Consider the following 11438-nt stretch of genomic DNA (forward strand, 5'->3'; position numbering starts at 1 on the left):
AAACTTAAAAAGGGTTAATTTGATGGAAAAATTTTATAGGTATTTGAGTTTTTTTAACATAAAATACTTGGGCTCGTAGAAAAAGTATGAAAATTAATTACTAATAAAATTAAAAATGCTGGAAAATTAAATATATAAATAAAAGATTTTCCTTAGTTTGAGACTTTTTAAAGATATAAAATTGGTTCTTATATTTAGAATTATTTTAAAGTAGTACTATTCTTGCTTATATTTCATACCATCTCCTAATTTATTATGTTTACAAAATGGGTTAATTTGCAATTAAAAAGGGTTAATTTGACGGTAAAAACTGTATATGCCCAGTACTTGGGATAGCATAGACAAACTTCAGAGGTGCCGGGCACAGTAAACTCATGATTAAAGAAACCTCATCCAAACTGGTAAACTCTTTGATACAGTTAGACAGGGTAAAAGTCAGAGGATAAGCCTACAGGTCAATTGCATCTGAGAAAACACCTACATCGATGAGTCCAGATTTTGGGATATGCAATTATGAGGAAGAAACTGCTACCGAACAGCTCAATGGAGACCTTTAGGGTACCAAGGAGAACCAAGGAAGACAGTCGATGAATCAATACTTCTTCAGAGAAGGATCGAGTCGATTGAATTTAACCAAGGGACTAGGAGTATAAGTCAGTGACTACAAAACCCCGGCTTCATAGGAACAGATGGTTCTAAAGTGGAACTTCGTGGCAGGAGTCAAAGGGTTAAATTTTGATACGGAAAGTGATAAACTACCGTAAGGGAATTTTTTGATACTTTGAGAGAAGGGTTAATTCAACAATAGATCTGTTAGGTCGGTTAAGAAAAGTAGACTTTGGTCACCAGTGAGTATGAAGAAGGAAAAAATTGACTGTCTGGCCTTGTTTCTTCACTGTCTTCGTATTTATTTATACAAAAAACATTGGTATTGTTATAAACAATCACTTTCCTTGGGTAAACTTTGACTAGATTAAAGGATAACCGTCAGGTTGAGACATTGTGCAAGCCGTTTATTAGGAAGACAATAATTTAGTTTTTTTACTAATTCGATGTTGCGGCACTCCTGCGACCGTGACGAAACACCATTAATTCATGTATTTTAAATTAAAAACCTTTCAGTTAATTCGTATACTGAGGTAGGATCGTTCGGGCGGCGTCGAGCCAGTAGGTCCTTGAAGGATGAGTCCTTTCTTAGGGCGTTCGAAGCCGATTTCATTCCAATCCAGGTTTAATGGTCAAATCGAATCGAGTGAGTTATATCCACTTCTGGAGGAAGAGTTGCCGGTGTTGGCGGAGTGGGAGAATCGCATAGAGAGCCAAAGAAGTCTGGAAATTATACGTTTTAATCACTTTACCATTTTTTATCCCCTTTTATGAAACGCGCTTCTCCCCGGCTTCAGATTGGTCGGAGGATTGTTATTTATTTTTATGGAAGCGGCTCGGCGGAGACGTGCAGTGCACACGGTTCGGTCGTCTCCATGTTAATAGGAACGTGACCGTGGCGAGAAACCGCCTATTAGACCAAAGATATTCGTCTTTTCGGAGAAGGCGGGCTTTTGAAATTAATTAATCAATTTTCATCAAACCGGAAAGCACATCATTAAGAGGGACAATACGATCAATCGATAACGAATTATTAACTGGTTGGTCATTTTTTAATTATAGTTTTAAGAACAATCCTCCCTATTACTATATGACTGTCTCAAGCAATCAAGGCTGATGTCGTTTAAATTTAAAAAAAAGCTTGGGCAGTTTTGCCAGGATGGATCGAAATTCTCTTGGAACTTTTGGAAGCGAGATCGGATCACCTCAGCCAAAAGGAATGTTGAGGTCAAAAGGTTATGCTTTGTTATGCCTTGTTGACCAATACAAAAATTGATACCATATCCCTGAAGACTTCTTGACTTCATAAAAAAAGAGAAAATCTTCCAGCAAATCTCAAAACAGAGATAGGCATAAAGAAGAATGAATAAGTTCTAAAGTTCTTGTCTCATAAGTCTTGTCTGGGTGTTTCAAACCAGTCTGCTGTTTAGGTATAGTCAGCCTTAACTATCTGACCTACGTGGAAGTCGTTACCTTTTTATTGTCGATGTACAGTGGAGGAGTTTTTTTTATTATCAAATTAAAAGAATCCTAATTTTTTAAATTTAATTTTATATACGTTTTAATTTTAATAGTAACTAACTTGCACGTGGTCTTCTCAGAGCCCAGTTATTTTATATTTTAAAAAAAATCTGAAATATAGCTTTTTTCCGTGAAACTAACACTTTTTAATTTCAAATTATCCACTTTTTAAGTACCAATTAACTTTTTTAATTTCAAATTATCGGTATTTTGTTTAAAATTAACCCTTTTTAATTACAAATTATTTTTTTAATTTCAAAATTATTCTCTTTTGATTTCCAATTATTACTTATTATTTAAAATTAATCCTCTTTAACTTCAAATTAACTCGTCTTATTTTCAAATCAACTCCTTTTTAATGTCAAATTAACCCTTTTTTTCAAAGTTTAAAAAAATGGAAGATAATATGAAATATAATATGTGAAGTAAAATTACGATTTATTTGAGCATTTTCTTCTAATCTAAAATAATTGTGTTGTTAGAAGACAGCATGAAAATTAATTACAAATAGAATTAAAAGGTATATAACGTTAAATATTAGTTTTACATTTTTAATGTAAAATAATTATTTTACAGAACAATTATTTTATATTTTAAAAAATCTCTAAAATCAATAGAAGAATCATTTGTTTTTATATTTAATTTTTGATAACTTTTAATTTTAACTATAATTAATTTGTAAGTCTTATTTAAATAAAAAGTTACTTTATATTTAAAAAATCAAATGAAATGAAAAAATCCTTTATTTTTACATTTAATTTTAAATTTTAATTTAATTACTGTAATTTTTCTGTTCTAAAACCCCAATTATTTTGTATATTACAAAATTTGCAAATATACCGGAAATTTTACTTTACGTGAATTCTATAGATTTCATACCATCTCCGATTTTTTTTAATATAAAGGATTAATTTGAAAATAAAATTGGTTGTGGTCCTCCGCTTTTTGCACATTTTTCGATAAATTCAGTGTGTTTTTGGATGTTGGCGGTTGCTTGGATAAGAATCGCATTAGAAGACAATTGTGTAAATAGAAGTACAAGTGTAAATTGTATAAAGGATGGGACCTAAAATACTCCGTTGTGAGAAGCCGGACGGTATTGTTCTCAGGGCCATCGTCCTAGTGCAATTTTTATGTTTTAATTTATTTTACAGTTTCTAATTTGTTCTTATTCATTCGTTATGAGTATTTTTAAATCTGTCTCTATTTACGGAAGCTTTAAATTTTTTTAAAATATCTTTTGAGTCAGCACAGGCTGAGTGTTTAAGTCCTTATTAACATCTTTATCCATCAAATTATCAATGAGACACAGGATATTAAAAATTTTCTCTATTCGCGGAGTAATTCACCCTTGACTCTCACAACTTCCAGGCTCATTTTATCCGATGATCATACTTGATTTAATTGCATCTTTGTGGAATTAAAAAGCTGGAAATGCTCCAGCGGCTACGCGTTGTGTTTCCATCGTCAAAACGGGATGCACCGTGTGACCTCAGTCGCATCTCTTTTAATTGCCCTTCATTCGTTCAATAATTGTTGGATTATCCTTGAAATTTCATCTGACCCTTTTTTTCCTCGTTCGCTTCGTCCTTAAACAGAAGGAGGAAGATCCCAATACAAGTTTAGATCCTATCGTTACATTTTCAGTTCACAAAAGGCAACAATCTGCATCAACAACACTTCACAAATGGTTTGATTGCCGGTCGACGGTCCTCACAAAGTCCTTACAAAATGACCACTGAGTATTTCAAATATTTTTAAAATATGGTTGACTTTCAAATCTCAGAGATCAAATGCTAAATTAAATGTAAAAATAAACGTATCCATAGTACGCTTCTCATGTCGAGTGACATTCCTACCAGCTCTCTATATGAAACCAAGGCGGAACACCTGACAACAACATTTACACCCCACTTAAAATTAGTGCTATTGTTTATGGATAAATTCCAGGAAGGGTTCAGGCGAGGTTATTCAATCATGGGCAAAATTATTACTTTAACCGTTATCATAAATTTACAACGGTAAAAAGACAAAAGCCCTATTGTTTCTTTATACATACTTACAGGACGCGTTCGATAAAAGTAGACAGCGACTTTATTTTCTTGATCTTTATAAAATGAAAAATTGTAATTATACATCCTCTTGGCCTTTTATCCCAGAAAGTTCGATTACGACACCAATCTAAAAACCTAGATCCATTAAGCATAATGAGCATTACGAAAAAGAGAGTGAATGAGAGGGAGAGAGAGAGAAAGAGGGAGAAGGAGATGGAGAGAGTGCAAGAAAGAGAAAGGTAAAGAGAGAATTAAAGAAGGGGGAGGGGAGAGAGTGGAAGATAGTGAGAGACGGAATGCAAGAAAGAGAGGGGAATAGTTGAGAGAGAGAAAAAGAAAGAGAGAGAAGATGAGAGCAAAAAAGGGAGTGAGTGAGAGGAAAGGTGGGAAGGGAAAAAGGTGCAAGCAACAGAGAGATAAATAGATAGAGAGAGATAAACAAAGAGAGAGAGAGAGCAAGAAAGATAGTGAGAAAAAAGAGAGAGAGAGCAAGAATGAGCGAGAGAGAAGGAGATGGAGATAGTGCAAGAAAAAGAAAGGTAGAGATATTTAGATAGATAGATAGATAGTTAGAGAGAGAGAGAGAGAGAGAGAGAGAGAGAGAGAATGAGAGAGCAAGAAGGAGAGATAAAGCAAGAAAAAGAAAGTGAATGGGAGGGCGAGAAAGGGGGATAAAAAGAGAGAGAGAGAGAGAGATTGGGAGCGAAAGAGAGAGAGAGAGAGAGAGAGAGAGAGAGAGAGCAAAAATGAGCGAGAGAGAAGGAGAGGGAGATAGTGCAAGAAAAAGAAAGGTAGAGATAGATAGATAGATAGATAGTTAGAGAGAGAGAGAGAGTGAGAGAGCAAGAAGGAGAAATAAAGCAAGAAAAAGAAAGTGAATGAGAGAGCAAGAAGTAGAGATAAAGCAAGAAAAAGAAAGTGAATGAAAGGGCGAGAAAGGGGGATAAAAAGAGAGAGAGATTGGAAGCGAAAGAGAGAGAGAGAGAGAGAGAGAGAGAGAGAGAGAGAGAGNAGAATGAGAGGAAATGTGGGAAGGGGAAAGAGTGCAAGAAACAGAGCGAGAGATGGAGAGAGTGAGAGAGAGAGCAAGAATGAGCGAGAGAGGGAGGGCGATAGAGTGCAAGAAAGAGAAAAAAGAGAACGGGAGAGAGAGAGAGAGTGAGAGAGCAAGGAAGAGAGAGAGGAGGAAGACAGTTTTAGAAAGAGATGAAAGAAATATATTGTGTTTCTATTAATCTATATGCTTCTTTATCTTTTCATTCTTGAGATCTCTAGGCAAAATTGCAATAGTAAATCCTCCTATCCTACATCCCGACACTTTGATTAAGGCGTCTAACCAAAAACGTTGATCCAGCAATAGATAGAGAAGCCATCCTAGGTTCACAAAAGGTTCATTATAAAAACCAACGGCTTGACTAGAAAAACTGGGATGTGTTAGGACTAGATCTGGACTGTTGAGTGGACACAAAATTCTCTTGAAGCATATAGATTTGGAGCAGAAACCAAGTTGAAGAAGAAGAAACAGCGGAACACGTCCTCTGTTCGTGCGAAGGCTCCAAGCTCAGATTCCCACTCATGGAAGAGGAAAGCCCAGGTCTGAAAGATATGTTCCATCTGATGATGTTATGCTAGGAAGGTACTCTTCAAGCACTACAACTTTCAGGTTATTATACTTTCCCCAGTTCCCTCAGTTCAAACGACTCCACCTTCTTTTAAAAACTATGAGATCATTGTCCATTCTTGTTCCCTGGTCTCCTTGGTACCCTAGGTATCTCCATTTGAAAATATGAGTGGCAGTTCGTTCCTGTTCATTGCTTAACCTAAAAAATAGGCCATTATTGAATATGCCCATGTTGTTTGATGTTTTCTCAGATAACTACTGCATATAGTTCCTGTGTCACTGTAGAATGTGTGGCCAATTTTGGTGAGGGTTCTTTAAACATAAGTTTACTCTGTTGGGTCTTGATTCCACTTTGTGGACCCATTCCGAGATGGATGATTCTGTTTGTTCTTGTTATGCCAAATGTAGTTCTGGGATACATTCCTGCAGATCTTTCTCTGGCCAGTTTGCTTTCTCATTACCCAAAATTCCTTCTTGTTCTGGCACATTGTCAGGTTTGCTTATTCCTAGGTTTTTGAGATGTTTTGGATTTTGAGTGGTTTTATAGCTTGTTTAATCATCTTATGAAGATTTATTTTATCACTCTGGTGCCATTGGGGACGGTTTGAACACCGGTCTAATGACTAATCGGAAAACCCAGCGGGAGGATATAAGAAAAAATACGTGCCCGGCTTGACAATCTAACTTCCGTTTTATGGGACAATATCATCCGCAGGTGGATCATCAACCGGATTTCCTTTTCTATTCCTCACCCTCACGATTACAAAACGGCCAGTTTTTTCTCTCTTTATATTCGCCAATTGCACGTACATGCGAGTAAACATCGGAAAACAAGTATTAAAATGGGCCAAAAACAGGCCTAAAATTACTGAAATTAAAGTGGTGCTGGAAAAGAAATTTCAATATATAAAAACAAATCAAAGCTGCGTGTCTATGCGGTAAATTTAAAACATTTTCGTTAGGTTTGCTTCCTCAAATATTACTTTAAAATAAACTTTAGAAAGCAATTATAAATTAACAAGAAACCAACGATGATCTGTTAAGATTAAGCTCTTTCTTAATTAAAGAAATTGAATTAGGGTAATTAACTGCTTCCCAGTTGATTATTAATCATAGAATCTCTAATAATTGTTTCAGTACAATGTCAATTACGCATAAAGGAGACAACAGCATATCATATGCAACTGCCCTACAACAGCTAGGAAAAGGTTATGGTTATGATATAACTATATACATATATAATTGAAATATACACTGACAGGCAAAAAATTACACCCAATTGATTTTTTTTCATTATCTCTTTATAAAAGAAAATTCTGCCCTTAATTTGTCTCATTGTTTTTACCAATAAATATTTGTTTATTCTATGTTTTAAATTAGGAATATCAAGAGAGGAGTAAACCCAATTAGTCCTTAATCCAAAACAAGGATGAAGGATTTTTAAATGCTTACTTTTTACGGAATTTAAAATGTTCACTCTCATTTGAATTCTGAAGCAATAAACTATTGTATTTAGTTTTCATCTTTGTTTTCTTAATTTCAACTTACAAAGTTAAAATTGCCACTTAGTGCTGTGGAGGTTGCGCGTGGCACTTATTGATGATGGACGTTCCATCAGGTATGCGGCTATTGACATGTAGTTCCCTACGAAACTCTGCGGGACGCCGTTAGACGTTTTCGAGAAACTGGGTCCTACGGTAAAGCCCGGTAACCACAGTATGACCGTTTTTGACTTGGACAATTTTGCGAAATCGGTACCTTAATGTTGTTCAAGCGATTCACCATCATATGGACTCATGGCTTTTCGCCCCCCAAGAGGACCAGACTTGACCAGAACACACAGAGTTACACGGCTCGCATTTGCTCGAGACATAGCCATTGGTCTTTGGACGATTGGTCTCCTGTACTTTTACAGATGAGTGTAGATTTGCTCTATGATCTCCAGAAGGACGTGAAAGAGGATGGAGAAGGCGAAATGATAGATACGAAGCTTGTAATTTTTCCCAGAGCCAACCTTTTCAACTTAGCTCAGTGATGGTGTGGGCGGAATTTCAATGGAAAGTCGTTCAGAGTTGGTCTTCGTTCGAGGAGGGTCTTTGACGACCATTCGTTATATGGATGAAATTTGGGAACATCACGCGTAGCCAATCCTCGATGAAATCAGCGACAATCCTGTTCTCATGCACGATAATGCCCGTCCACTTAGCCTGAACTCCATCGAACATTTATGGGACAACCTCAAAAGACGAATAAGAGCACGTCCATCCTGATACACTCCACGATCTTCTTCAGACTGGTAGAAAGTATGCCGGGGCGTTTTCGGGATGTAATTAAGGCAAGAGGAAGAATAATGCGATATTGAAATGTTAATTAAAATTGTAAAACAAAATTTAAACAAATTTTATCTGTCCCTCTTTTTTCTCATTTTTCATTTTCCTTAGCAATTTACATTTTTTTAGACAAAGATTATTAAACGTTAAAAAACGTGAAACTTTGATTAATATATAAAAATATATACAAATCAATTTATATTACAAGTGAGTTGAATTTTTTGCCTGTCAGTGTATAATTTAACTAAAATCGAACTGTAACGAAAGTTAAGTGCATCTTTTACTCGATTTTGAGCTTATACTAACGCCAAACTGCGCTGTTTTCACCCTTTGATATGATTAGGGTTGTTGCTTAATAAGTAAGAGGGTGAGTGACTTAGTGAATGAGAAAGAAAAATTGAGGGAGGAAGAGAGAGGGGGTGAGAGAGAGAGGGAGGGAGGGAGGGAGGGAGAGAGAGAGAGAGAGGAGAGAGAGAGAGAGAGTGAGAGAACACTGCCATCACTGGAAGATTTGTGGCCTGCCAACAGTTAACTCTTTTTTTTACATTAATTTTGATAAATACTCATGACATTTGCGAATAGACATCCCATGAAAGAACGGAGGCTGCTTTAGATGCCTTTTAGGAACTTAGGAACGAAAACATTCAACTTGGACCACAATAGAGGAAAAAAAACATTTGCTCTGGAAATTCATGGCCATCATTAAGCCCTAGCTGGATGACAGCCACTTAAGAGTATGGATCGGATCTTTTCACTCTTTATTATATAGGGCGGACGGGGCGTCACTCAGGGCAGCATCTTCGGTCCGCTACTATTCTTAGTACATACTCGTATCCTTTCCCGAGTCGGATGATTTAGGGGTGTTATCATTGAATTTCTCACCCGACTTTTTTTTCAATTCTTAAATACACGTATTCAGTAAATTGTTGCTGAATAAAAAATAAAAAGTTGACAAGATCTATCATCCGTCCATTTTTGTGTGTACCGGAATTGTAACGTCCCGGTTATCCTACTCTGTTCTTCTTTTTTTACTAGCGTGTTTGACGCCCGACCTCTTATGCATCTACTACAGGAAGAATTTTTTTGTTGTAAATGTATACAGGGAAGATTTTTGTTACGTGTCACTGAACTCCTGGATTGGCATGGAATGGACTAAGCTCCCACTCCCGCCTTGGGTAAAGAGGCAAGCCCGGCAACTTACCTTCTTGTTCACGGCTATTTTTAACTCACTAACAAACATCGCGTGAATCACGAACTGACCACCTCCGCTTATTAAAAATCGTAGAAAACAGCATGTTGTAAATTAAAATCGGATTTGTCCGACGAAAACATCATCAGCACCCCAAACGAGAGACAACAACAACTCCCAGAAAAAAAGCGAAACATGCTACATACATAAATGAATATATTATTGAAGAATCACGTTAGGTATTAAATGATGAATTATTAAAAATCAGACCTGTTCGACCGGCTCTGTTCGAAAGCTTTGGTGATGGATAATTTTTATTTTTTTTCCTGTGAATGCCAGTTTGCACTACTTCCCAGTTACTAAAGTAACCTCCATCTCAAAACAAGTCAAAAAGCATAGCCTCCATTCCTATTGTCGACCAATCCCCGATCTACATTCCAATTTTTAATTTTTTTATATATATCTTTGTATGACCATCTGTACAAACTAAATATATTCTGTAATGAGCGACAATACGATTTTATCATTTGGTGTTGTTATATATAGTTTCCGTCAAATTAATCCATTTGAACTTCGGATTAACCCATTTTCATTTCAAATTGACCCTTTTAAACTTTATGCTAAATTTTAATTTTAAATTAACCTTTTTAATTTCAAAACATTCCCCTTTTCCCTGTCAATTTAACCCTTTTTAATTTCAAATTAACTTTTTTTTAAAGCCGTTAAATTAACCCTTTTTAATTTCAAAATAATCCTCTTTTTTCTCCTGTCAATTTAACTATTTCTAACTTCAAATTAACTCTTTTACCCGTCAAATTGATTTGATTTAAATATTTTTGGCTTCAAATGTACTCTTTTCAATTTGAGATTAATGTTTTTTTTTTCCTTCAGAATAACTCTTTTTAATTTGACAACGATTTTTTAAGCTTCCAATTAACTCTTTTTAATTTCAGATTAACTTTTTCCTTCCAATTAACTTGTTTTATTTGACGTAACCCTGTTTATCTTCAAATTATCTCTTTTTAATTTCAGATTAACCTTCTTTTTTAGCTTTAAATTAATTCTTTCTTACAAACATAAAACAATCTAGGACAATGTATGAATTGTAAAGCGCGTAAAGTAAATTTTCTGCATTAAAAAATTTAAATATAAATTACTTGGGTTCTTAGAAGACCACATAAAAATTGATTTAAATAAACTTAAAATAAATTCAATTTAACTGAAGAACAAATAATTTTTCTTTTAATTTAGATTTTTTTAAATATAAAATAATTGGGCCTTTATAAAACATGATTTCTTTAATTAAAACAAGAATCTTTTATTGTTATTTAATTTTACATTATTTTCTTCTTTGCTTTCTTTTCATAAAAATGTATTTATTTTAATGCTAGAATATTATTTTAAATGCCATTTCATACCATCTCTAAAATATTTTAATACTTTAAAGAAATTAAAAATAAAAATGGTTAATTTCGAAGATAAAAAGATTATTTGAAATTAAAAAGGGATAATATGATGCGAAAAAAGGTTAATTTTACAAGAAAAAGTGTTAATTGTAAAAAAAAAGTATTGTATATTTTGTTAATTTTTTTTTAGCCCACCGGTTTAGCAGGGTGTTCATCACGAAAGGAAGCATTTGAACACGACATACGTACAAATGGGCTTGTTTTCAAAACACACCACGAGGGTTGATATGACGTCTGCTGTAGCGAACCCTCGTAAAAAAATTGACTTTTGTTATTTATTGTACATTAATTTGTATTATATGAAAACATATCTTTGATCATGATTTGTTTGATTTTTTTAATGCTTTTACAGAAGGGTTAATTTGAAATTGAAAGTTGTTAATTTGAAGTAAAAACATCAATTTGAAATGAAAAATATTAATTTGGTGTTAATAAAAAATGGCTCATTTGACGGCAAAAGCTCTCTTACCACAATTTAGACATTTCAAAACGTCTCCTTTAGAAGCTTATCCTCAATTTTTATGTATTATTTTATGTAATTATATTATTATTTTATGTAATTTTAATTTTAATTAATTTTCTTAGGTTTTTTAATGCTTAAATAGTTATTTTGAAATTAAAAATGGTTAATTTGATCTTAAAAAAATTATT

The sequence above is a fragment of the Cimex lectularius genome, unplaced genomic scaffold (genome assembly GCF_000648675.2).
Source record: "Cimex lectularius strain Harlan isolate CLEC.00 unplaced genomic scaffold, Clec_2.1 scaffold284, whole genome shotgun sequence".
NCBI classification, from domain to species: domain Eukaryota; kingdom Metazoa; phylum Arthropoda; class Insecta; order Hemiptera; family Cimicidae; genus Cimex; species Cimex lectularius.